A 9577-nucleotide genomic window follows, 5' to 3' on the forward strand; every position below is an offset into this window, starting at 1 on the left:
TTCACGATGCTGCACCAAAGGCTTGTCTACACAGTGGGGTAATGGGCATGACAGAAGTGTGACGAATAAAGTGCACCGATATGTTGTGCATTAATTGGTCTGTGTAGACCTTGATGATGCACACTAAAAGTTCCCTAGTGTGATTTACCATATTACTGTTTCAAACAATAATACGGTAAAGCACACCAGGGAAACTTTAGTCAGCACCAGCTGAGGTGTCTACATGGATGAATTAACGTGCAACCCATTGATGCACTTTAGAAATCGCACCCCAATAATGCGTGTTGGTGCTCCATGTAGGCAAGCTTTGAATGACATGGTTGGCCACAAGGCAGGTGCGTTTCGCCCGATTTCGTAAGTAAGAGCAGGAATATTTGCTTTGACAGTACTGCATCTCTTACCTGAAATTGCAATAACTTTTTTGCGGTGCCTCTTCAGCAAGGGGTTTCTTATAGTGCATGAGATAGTGTCAGAAGCAGTATCTGCGACCCTGAGCGTACTGTGGATTTGATACAGATCTGTCACATCTTTTTGGATTCTTGTTTCAGCCATAGCAGTTATGTTTTGTCCTGTGCTGTCAGTCCAGCATACTTCAGGTTGTGGGTACCACCCTTGGGACGTACACCTCAGAGTGACTGAATTATTCTGCTGATGGTCTATAGTTAGGCGAGGTGCAGAGCCAAAACCTACAGTGAAAACCAATTTCAGAAAATGTTAAACAGGCTGAAGAACTAGCTAACAAACCAAACAAAGAGTGTTAATGATGAATGATCACCACTATCATTACAGCCGCCATGTCCTATTGAATCTACACTGAACTATAATTTTGCATTTCCAGGTATCTTAAACTCATACAGAGAGATTTCCACCTCAAGAGATCACCAAACACTTCACAAGCTGATCCGAAACTGTATGTAGACATGACGACATTGTATGTATGCGACAGCTTCACTTTTGGGATGGTAGCAGATCAGTAAGGAAACAGTGTTTTCAGAAAAGGGGAGAGCTATCTTTGTGCTCCCCATATTTTGGGTCATTCAGGGACCTCGCTCGGGCCCATTGTAAGTCAGAGCAGCCTTAGGGCTATTCTAACTTACACTTTGCTTCCCATGGTCCCCTATGAGCCCTGGGAAGCAGAGCATAGCCAAAGCACAGTGAGCTCCAGCCATACCCCTACGAGCCCTTAGCCTGCTCCCTCTCTCCCACAACCCTGACATGCCTCTTACACCACATCCGGAAGCAAGGCCACCACAGAGCCCTTACATCAGCTCTACACTGGCCAAGGAGAACCTTCTCTGTACAAGGGGTAATGGCAGTGGTTCATTTCCACGTAAAAGGGCCTTCGGGTAACTGAGAATCAGATGCAGTGTGTACAAACCACAGGTGGACAGTGACCTCACCGCTCTGCAGGACTCTGTAATGTACTGCCTGGGTGCATATGCGTGTGATGGGAGCTGATGGCCCAGCTTTGCCCCTGCGCTTTATTCATTTTATTGCTATTGTACAACAGCAGCACACACAATGCAGGTGGATGAGGATTGCACATGCCACTAGCAAAAAGCCAGAGAAAAATGTACATGAGGTATCCATGTTGTGTGCATACACTGGGTATAATTTGAATACACTGTGCGAGATGGACTCCAAAATGTTGAATCTTCTCTGACTCCCAGTCCATCACTTCCCCTGCCCACTTCCCATAACGTGGCAAACAAGTGGGTGTTTCTCCTTCCCCTGCCAGTTGATGAACCCTCCCTGTTGGGAGGAAAGGATTAAATGGAAATGCAGCTGCTACACACAGTGCAAGGCAATGGAGAATCAGCACCACTGTGATCAGTGCGACATTGTTCCCTGCCAGCAACACTTTTCTATCAACATCTCCATGCTTACCTGCAACAGTCACCTGGGCGATAGCTTCTTGATAGACACCATCGCTTGTCACCGCACACACGTGCTGACCACTATCTTCTACTTGCCCTGGAAAGAGCTTCATGCTAACCACTCCATTCTCATATCGTCCTTTGATCCTGTGCCGGTCCCCAGCCCGGCCCAGCTCAGTCCCTTTTTCTGTGCTATTGTAAAAATATAATGTTGTATTTTTGCTCCTTTTCCATTTATACCAATGCACTTGAACGTTAGCGGGGTTGTGGCCTATGAGATTGCAGGACAACATCACAGCTTGTCCAACCAAGGCAATTGGAGGATCAACATGCACAGTGACAGTAAAATCACCTGCAAGAAAGGAAATAAATCATGATCACTGATTTTCTTCAAAAGCTTGACATTGGTGTAGAGAGAACAAAATAAAAACTAGATGCAATTTCTGAGACACAACAGCAGTGCTATGTTTCCTGGGAGAAACTCACCCCATCTAACCTAATTACCCCCCTTCAGAATGGAGGGCGTGTTTAACGTCCTCACTGGTAGCTCAGCTATGCACATATTTGAGCACGAGGTGGTACAGACTGAACTTCTCTTGGGTAGGTGCAGGATGCATAGTCCCTCCTGAAACTCCAGTCAGAGCAGAGGCCAGTGGAGGGGCACACAATGGGGGCGGGTCAGACAATTAAAGTTTATAAGCATTAAAACACAAACTGTCAACCGCATATATAAAAATTTTAGGGTTAAGTCAAACTAATTTCTTACTTTGCATCTCTGAATATTTTAATTAGCAGCAATGGAAATATTTTTTCATCCGTTTGTGTGCGTACCATGAAATTGACATTTTATCGACATTTACTGATAAAAATCTAAGCCTATTTATGCTCCTGCTTTCTGCCCATCCCCTTTGGGTGGTTTATGCCTCTATAAGAAGTAGGAGGGAGAAGTCCCTGAGCATAGGAAAAGCAACTGTAGTCTTCAAAGTGACGCCCAGCCTGTAGAGTTTTGTTGGGAAAAGAGAAGGTTACTCACCTTGTGCAGTAACTGAGGTTCTTCGAGATGTGTGTCCCTGTGGGTGCTCCACTTTAGGTGTTCGTGCACCCCTGCGCTCGTAGTCAGAGACTTTTGGTAGCAGGGCCCAGTTCGGTCGCACACGTGTGGTCCCTGCAGGCAGTTAACCGGTGCTGTGTGACCAACCCCAGCTCCGTTCCTTCTCTACTTCAGAGACTAATAAGGCAACTCCAAAGTAGAGGGGAGGAGGGAGGGTAGTGGAGCACCCACAGGGACACACATCTCGAAGAACCTCAGTTACTGCACAAGTTGAGTAACCCTCTCTTCTTCTTCGAGTGCTGTCCCTGTGGGTGCTCCACTTTAGTTGACTTCAGAGCAGTGCCCTCCGATGGTAGGAGAGGCTTCGGAGTTGAAGTCGTGACCTCCGATACTACAGAGCATCCGAAGGAGGTATCAGATGTTGTCTGTTGCTCTAAGCCATAGTGCTGTCTAAAGGTATGTTCTGAGGCCCAGATAGCAACTCTACAAATGTCCTTGATAGGTACATTGTGCAGGGAAGCCATGGAGGCTGATAAGGCTCTAGTGGGATGTGAGCAAATCCCCATGAGGGATTGGCAGTCACACTGATGATAGCTGAGTTTTGTGCGATTATGGATCTACGTGAAAAGTCTTTGTTTAGAGATGGTGCTCCTTTTGGAGCATTCAGCGATAGATAGAAACAGTCTGGGGGATTTATGGGATGCTTTAGTCCTGTCTATGTAAAAAGCCAATGCCCTCTGAACATCAAGATTATGAAGTGTGTAATGTGTTCTATCTGTGTGGGTTTACGGGTGTGGTCTGAGGGAGGCTTTATCCTCAAAGAAGAGCAGGTATGGGGGTTCCACCATGAAAGCCCACAGTGCTCCCACACGTCTGACAGATGTCATTGCCACAAGAAATGCTACTTTCATAGAATGGTGTAGCAGTGATTATGTTGTCACGGGTTCAAACGGGGAAGAGGTGATGATCCAAAGGACCAGGCTCAGGTCCCATGGTGTAGCAGGCTTACTTAGTTCAGGGTAGGCATTATTGAGTCCTCTGAGGAAACATTGGGTCAGTAGATGGGTAAAGACGAGATGGCAATCCACTTTGTGATGGAATGTTCTGATGGTAGGTAGATGGACTTTTATTGAGCTCATGGATAGGTCTGACCCTTTGAGTTCTAATAGGTAATGCAGTATAGAGGGTAATATCCCTGGGATGGAAGTCATCCATTTTAGTTGGCACCAGGCCTTAACTCATCTCCCCTTCAGGGTGTATGGGTGATAGTTCATTTCTGTTCAACTGTGTAACAGTATATTTTGTATCTCCTCTGAACAGGTCAGCTCAGGGTTTGTGAGCCATGGAGGAGCCATGCTCTGAGATGGAGTTTCTGCAGATGCAGGACACTGCCTGAGTCCTGGGACAGTGGGTGAGAAAGAACTGGGAGTGCAATTCATGGATGCACGGTCATGCTGAGGGGGTAAGGATACCATGGTTTGGTGAGACCATGCTAGTAGAATTACTGTGGCCCATACCGCCCATCCAGCCTGATCTTGTGGATCACTTGGTTCAAGAGAGGAATAGGAGTGATCTTGTGGATCACTCGGTTCAAGAGAGGAATAGGAGGGAAGGCATAGAGAAGGGGACCATTCCACTTGAGGAGAAATGCATCACCTAATGACTGCACACTGAGACCTGCACTGGAACAAAAACAAGGGTGTTTGGTATTTTGTCCAGTTGTAAAAAGGTCTACTGTGGGGAACCCCCAGTGTTGAAACACATGCAGGAGTACTGTGTTGTCGAGCTCCCTTCGCGGTCCTGAGAAATTTGTCTGCTGAGGGTATCTGCTGTGGTAGTGTGGATATTGTGTCTGATGCACCATCATCAGGGTTTTATGACTTGCACACAGAGGTACTGTGAGTGTGCTCTCCCTTGTCCATATATATAATACATACAAGCTAAGGCTTCAGATAGCCTTATCCTTGATGATTGGCAGGAATTGGGAGCAAGCCTTGCGGACAGCTCTAAGTTCCAATAGGTTTCTATGTTGAAGGGATTCCTCAGGGGACCAGCAGCCCTATATGGAATGTGGGTGCAGGTGTGCTCCACATCCCAGGAGTGAGGCATTTTGTGGTCTGCATGAAGGGTGCCCCTGTGCATACGTTGGTCGGCTTTGCCCACCAGAGGAGGGGGTCCTTTATTTTGCCCGATATCGTGGGGTGCTTGTTTATACTGTGCCTGTGTGGAACAAAGCCGATACGTAGCCTTCCTTGTAGGCAACGGATGTTCAATCTGGTGTATCTGACAGCAAATGTTGTGACTTCCATGTGGTCAAGGAGTTGGGGGCAAGTCCTGGCAGATACTATTTCATGCAGTGGGTATGAGGCTGGTGAGAGTGAGAGAACATTGTCTCGGTAGTGAGGCTATAGCCTCGATAGAGTTGAGGTGGGCCCCAATGAAGTCCAGCTCTTGCACTGTTGTTAGAGTGGGCTTGTCATTATTTATTAGGAAGCCCAGATTCATGAAGAGGGTTACCACCTGTTCGGTGGCTTGCAATGCTCTCTGCTGGGTTGATGCTTTTAGCAGGCAGTCACTTATAGTGTATAGTGTGACCATCTTGAATCGTTGTGTTTCTGACAAACTTGTTGAATTATCGGAGGTCGAGTATTGGTGTCCATCCACTGGAGTTCTTGTTCAGGGAGGTTGATGGTTGGAATGCAGCGACTTGAGAAGTAGATTGTTGTCCCCTCAGGGCCTGTGTCTGCGACCCTGTGAGTCAAATCACCACTGTTGTTGTGAATACATTGGCCAGTGGTATCATTGGGATGTAAAGTAATTCCTCTGTTTCCTCTTGGGTTTAGGGTTATAGGTTCGCAATCATCAGAGAGTTGCTTGTGAGTCCGTGAGTAAGTGGAGTGAGTCATCTATCTTTTTGGCGAATAATTTGGGCTGGCATGTCTTCCACTGTGGATTGCACCTCTTCAGAAAAGTCAGAAAGATAGAGCCAAGAGGCCCTTCTCATTACAACTACCGTCGACACAGAAGTTGCAGCCCTGTCCTCAGAATCAAGTGCTGCAAATTGTTCTCCCTTGTCCTTGGCAATAAAATTAATCAATTCTGAGATTTTTGTGTAGTTTGTATAGTTGTATTTCGTTAGTAATGTCCCATAGTTGAGTATGCGGAAGTGAGGTGTAGCCAAGGAGTAAGCCTTATTGTCAAAACTGATCAAGTCTTTTCCAGTCCTTATCATGAGTTGTGTTTCTGGGCTGTTGTCGCATGCCACGTCGCTGGACTGCGTCTATCACTAAGAAATTAGATGTTGGATGCAAAGTCCGCGACCTTTCTTGGTACACACCTCCTGCCGGACCTCCCACTGGAGGGGCAGCCACAGGGGTCCACAGAATGACCCTTACAGGGTCCATTAGTGTCTCATTCATGTGAAGGGCAATTTTTTTTTAAACAAAGCAGATGTATACAAAAAGCCCACTAGCCCATGCTGTATCATGGGGACCTCCTCAAGGGAAATGTGCAGAGAGGGCCACCCTCTCAAATAAGCCATGAAACAGTTTGAAATCATCCCCTATATTAGGGGGAGGAGGCATAATAAAGGTGTCCGCTGTGGACGATGATGGCCAGGTGATGTCCCCTGCAGGGGTGGGGGTTATTCCTCCTCTTCCCCTGGTATCACTGAGGGTACTGGTACAGAAGCTGTGGGGAATTACTGTGTGCTGGGTCTGACCGTGGCAGGGGGTCCCCCCTTGTGTGGGGCATATGACCCATTGATTCCAGTATGCCCATTGGGATGGGAGTGGCACAGGGGTCCCCATACCACTGTAAGGAGAGACTCCTGGGCTGACTGGCTCCTGATGGATAGGAGCCGGTGGGGAAATAGCTCCCTTTCTTCCTCATCTTCCTCCTTCAAATAAGGAGTCAGACAGCGAGTGGTGCTGGGGACGCAGGGAGACTCGGTGCCCAGGGTATCATTCTCGTATCCGTACTGCGGATAGGGGAACCGGGGCAGAGCCGAAGACCAGAGCCCTCTATCTGAGGAACTGCTGCTGTGCTGGTTTGACCGGCCCCTGGGGCTGCCTCCTGGTCCGTGCCAGGGCTGCAGAGGGGAAGGCGGGGCTGCTGGCTGCGCCTCTGTGCGTGTTGGGAGCGCCCTTGCAGAAGCCGCCTTTTGTAGCGGCACCGCCCCGCCGTTTGCAGCTTGCGGTGTGGAGGCAGAGGGGTTTGGTTTCCCCTTAGTGCCTGTGCCGGAGCCGACTCTTGTAGTCTCTGGCTTTCGCGGTGGGTGCCAGGGCTTTCCACCACCTCGGCTCCGGCGCTGACCAGGTGGTGCAGGCCCTGGATGCCTGCCCACGGAGCGGCTGTAGATTGGGGTGTGTTGGCACAGGGCTCCGACCTCCCCTCCGCCGGCGCCGTCCCCTGCAGTCTCCGTCTGCAGGGGTGCCGGAGCTCTCAGCCACCCCAGCCGGAACTATTATTGTCCGCTGGACGACTGTGTTTTATGTTGTTTTGTAATTCCTGTGGCAGGGACCCAGGTGCTTCCTCAAGTGACGCCCGGCGGGGCACTCCAACGTGGGGTTGGAGAAAGGACCCCTGTCCGAAGCCACAGTTGGCGAAGTGCAGGGGGGTCCCAAGCCTCATGCCCCGACACAGGTCCGAGAGACCTCTCCACTTCGTGCCGTTCTGGCCGTGAGCCTGAAGCAATGCAACGCTTTGTGGCATGCCTGCTTCGCCCAGGCAGCAAACACACTGATCGTGGCTGTCAGGGACAGGCACTGCGAGCCTGGAGGCAAGGCGCTGAAAGCCCAGGAAACCGGGCATTCCCGCTGGGGGACGGACGCTTCCGCCCTCAAAACGGCTGTTTTTCCGAAGTTCCTGGCCGGGAGCTTTTTTGGTTTTTTTTTTAAACCAAGGAGAAAAGAAAAGGGAAACAAGCTAAGTAGCTGCTAACAAGGAAACTAATCTAGTGTAGACACGATAAATCGATCCCCAAGTGCTCTCCCCGTCGACTCCGGAACTCCACCTCCGCGAGAGGCGGAAGCGGAGTCGATGGGGGAGCAGCAGCGGTCGACTCGCCGCCGTGAGGACGGCCAGGTAAGTCAACCTAAGATACGTCGACTTCAGCGACGCTATTCACGTAGCTGAAGTTGCGTAGCTTAGGTTGACCCCCCACACCCAGTGTAGACCAGACCTAAGTAACTTACTGTAGCTAATTAACTACAAAGTAGCGAGGCGCTGCTGATTGCTCCGACTCCTAGTCAAGGGCGGTGGAGAAGGAACAGAGTGGGGGTTGGTCGCACAGCATCGGTTAACGGCCTGCAGCAGCGCGAGGCAGGGACCACGCATGTGCGACCCCAGCAGGCTACCAAAAGTCTCCAACTACGAGTGCAGGGGAAAATGAACACCTAAAGGGAGCACCCACAGGGACAGCCCTCGAGGAAGAACTCCCCCCCCCCAGCCAGGCTGAGTTAGTCTTTCAGCTCCCTAGGGAAACTCAGCCCTTTTCTAATGCTCTGAGTCAACCTAAGTTACGCTAGTTACCTTACAAAGTTTATGTAATTTATGTAACTTACATCCACGTAACTTACATTGACCTAACATGGTGCTCTCCCATTGATATAGTTTCTGCCTCTCATTCAGGTGGATTAATTAAGTCTACCGGAGAGCACTCGCCTAATGACTTATGACGTCTTCGCCAGACCCATTAAATCAACGCCACTGCATAGATCGCAGGGGTGCCGATTCAGCCCCTAAAGTAGACAAGGCCTCAGTCACCACATGGCACGGCTGCTCTGGGTGCTGGTTCAGGGCTGCCTCCTGCTGTCAGTGTGTCTGAGCCCTAGGGTGGGTCCCCTCTACTGGTACCATCTGCAAAAACTCTCTGGAACTCGTACATGAGAAACACACCTAATGTAATGGGCAACGGCAATTACTCAAAGCGGAACAAAGATGCCTTATCACAATGGAATCAAGTCTGACAGTCCAAAGAGAAAGAGTAAGCAAAAATGCCTCCTTTTTCAGCTGAAGTTTTTTGTTTATTTCTGTTTCAGCCACAAAATGTTGGTATTTAAACTTACAACAAAAATTGAAATTTTCTGTGGAAACAATTGACTCCATTAATGAATGAGTTATTCTAACTAGAATCATAGAATATCAGGGTTGGAAGGGACCTCAGGAGGTCATCTAGTCCAACCCCCTGCTCAAAGCAGGACCAATTCCCAGTTAAATCATCCCAGCCAGGGCTTTGTCAAGCCTGACCTTAAAAACCTCTAAGGAAGGAGATTCTACCACCTCCCTAGGTAACGTATTCCAGTGTTTCACCACCCTCTTAGTGAAAAAGTTTTTCCTAATATCCAACCTAAACCTCCCCCACTGCAACTTGAGACCATTACTCCTCGTTCTGTCATCTGCTACCATTGAGAACAGTCTAGAGCCATCCTCTTTGGAACCCCCTTTCAGGTAGTTGAAAGCAGCTATCAAATCCCCCCTCATTCTTCTCTTCTGCAGGCTAAACAATCCCAGCTCCCTCAGCCTCTCCTCATAACTCATGTGTTCCAGTCCCCTAATCATTTTTGTTGCCCTTCGCTGGACTCTCTCCAATTTATCCACATCCTTCTTGAAGTGTGGGGCCCAAAACTGGACACAGTACTCCAGATGA

This window comes from Lepidochelys kempii, chromosome 23, assembly GCF_965140285.1.
Source record: "Lepidochelys kempii isolate rLepKem1 chromosome 23, rLepKem1.hap1, whole genome shotgun sequence".
Taxonomy (NCBI): Eukaryota; Metazoa; Chordata; order Testudines; family Cheloniidae; genus Lepidochelys; species Lepidochelys kempii.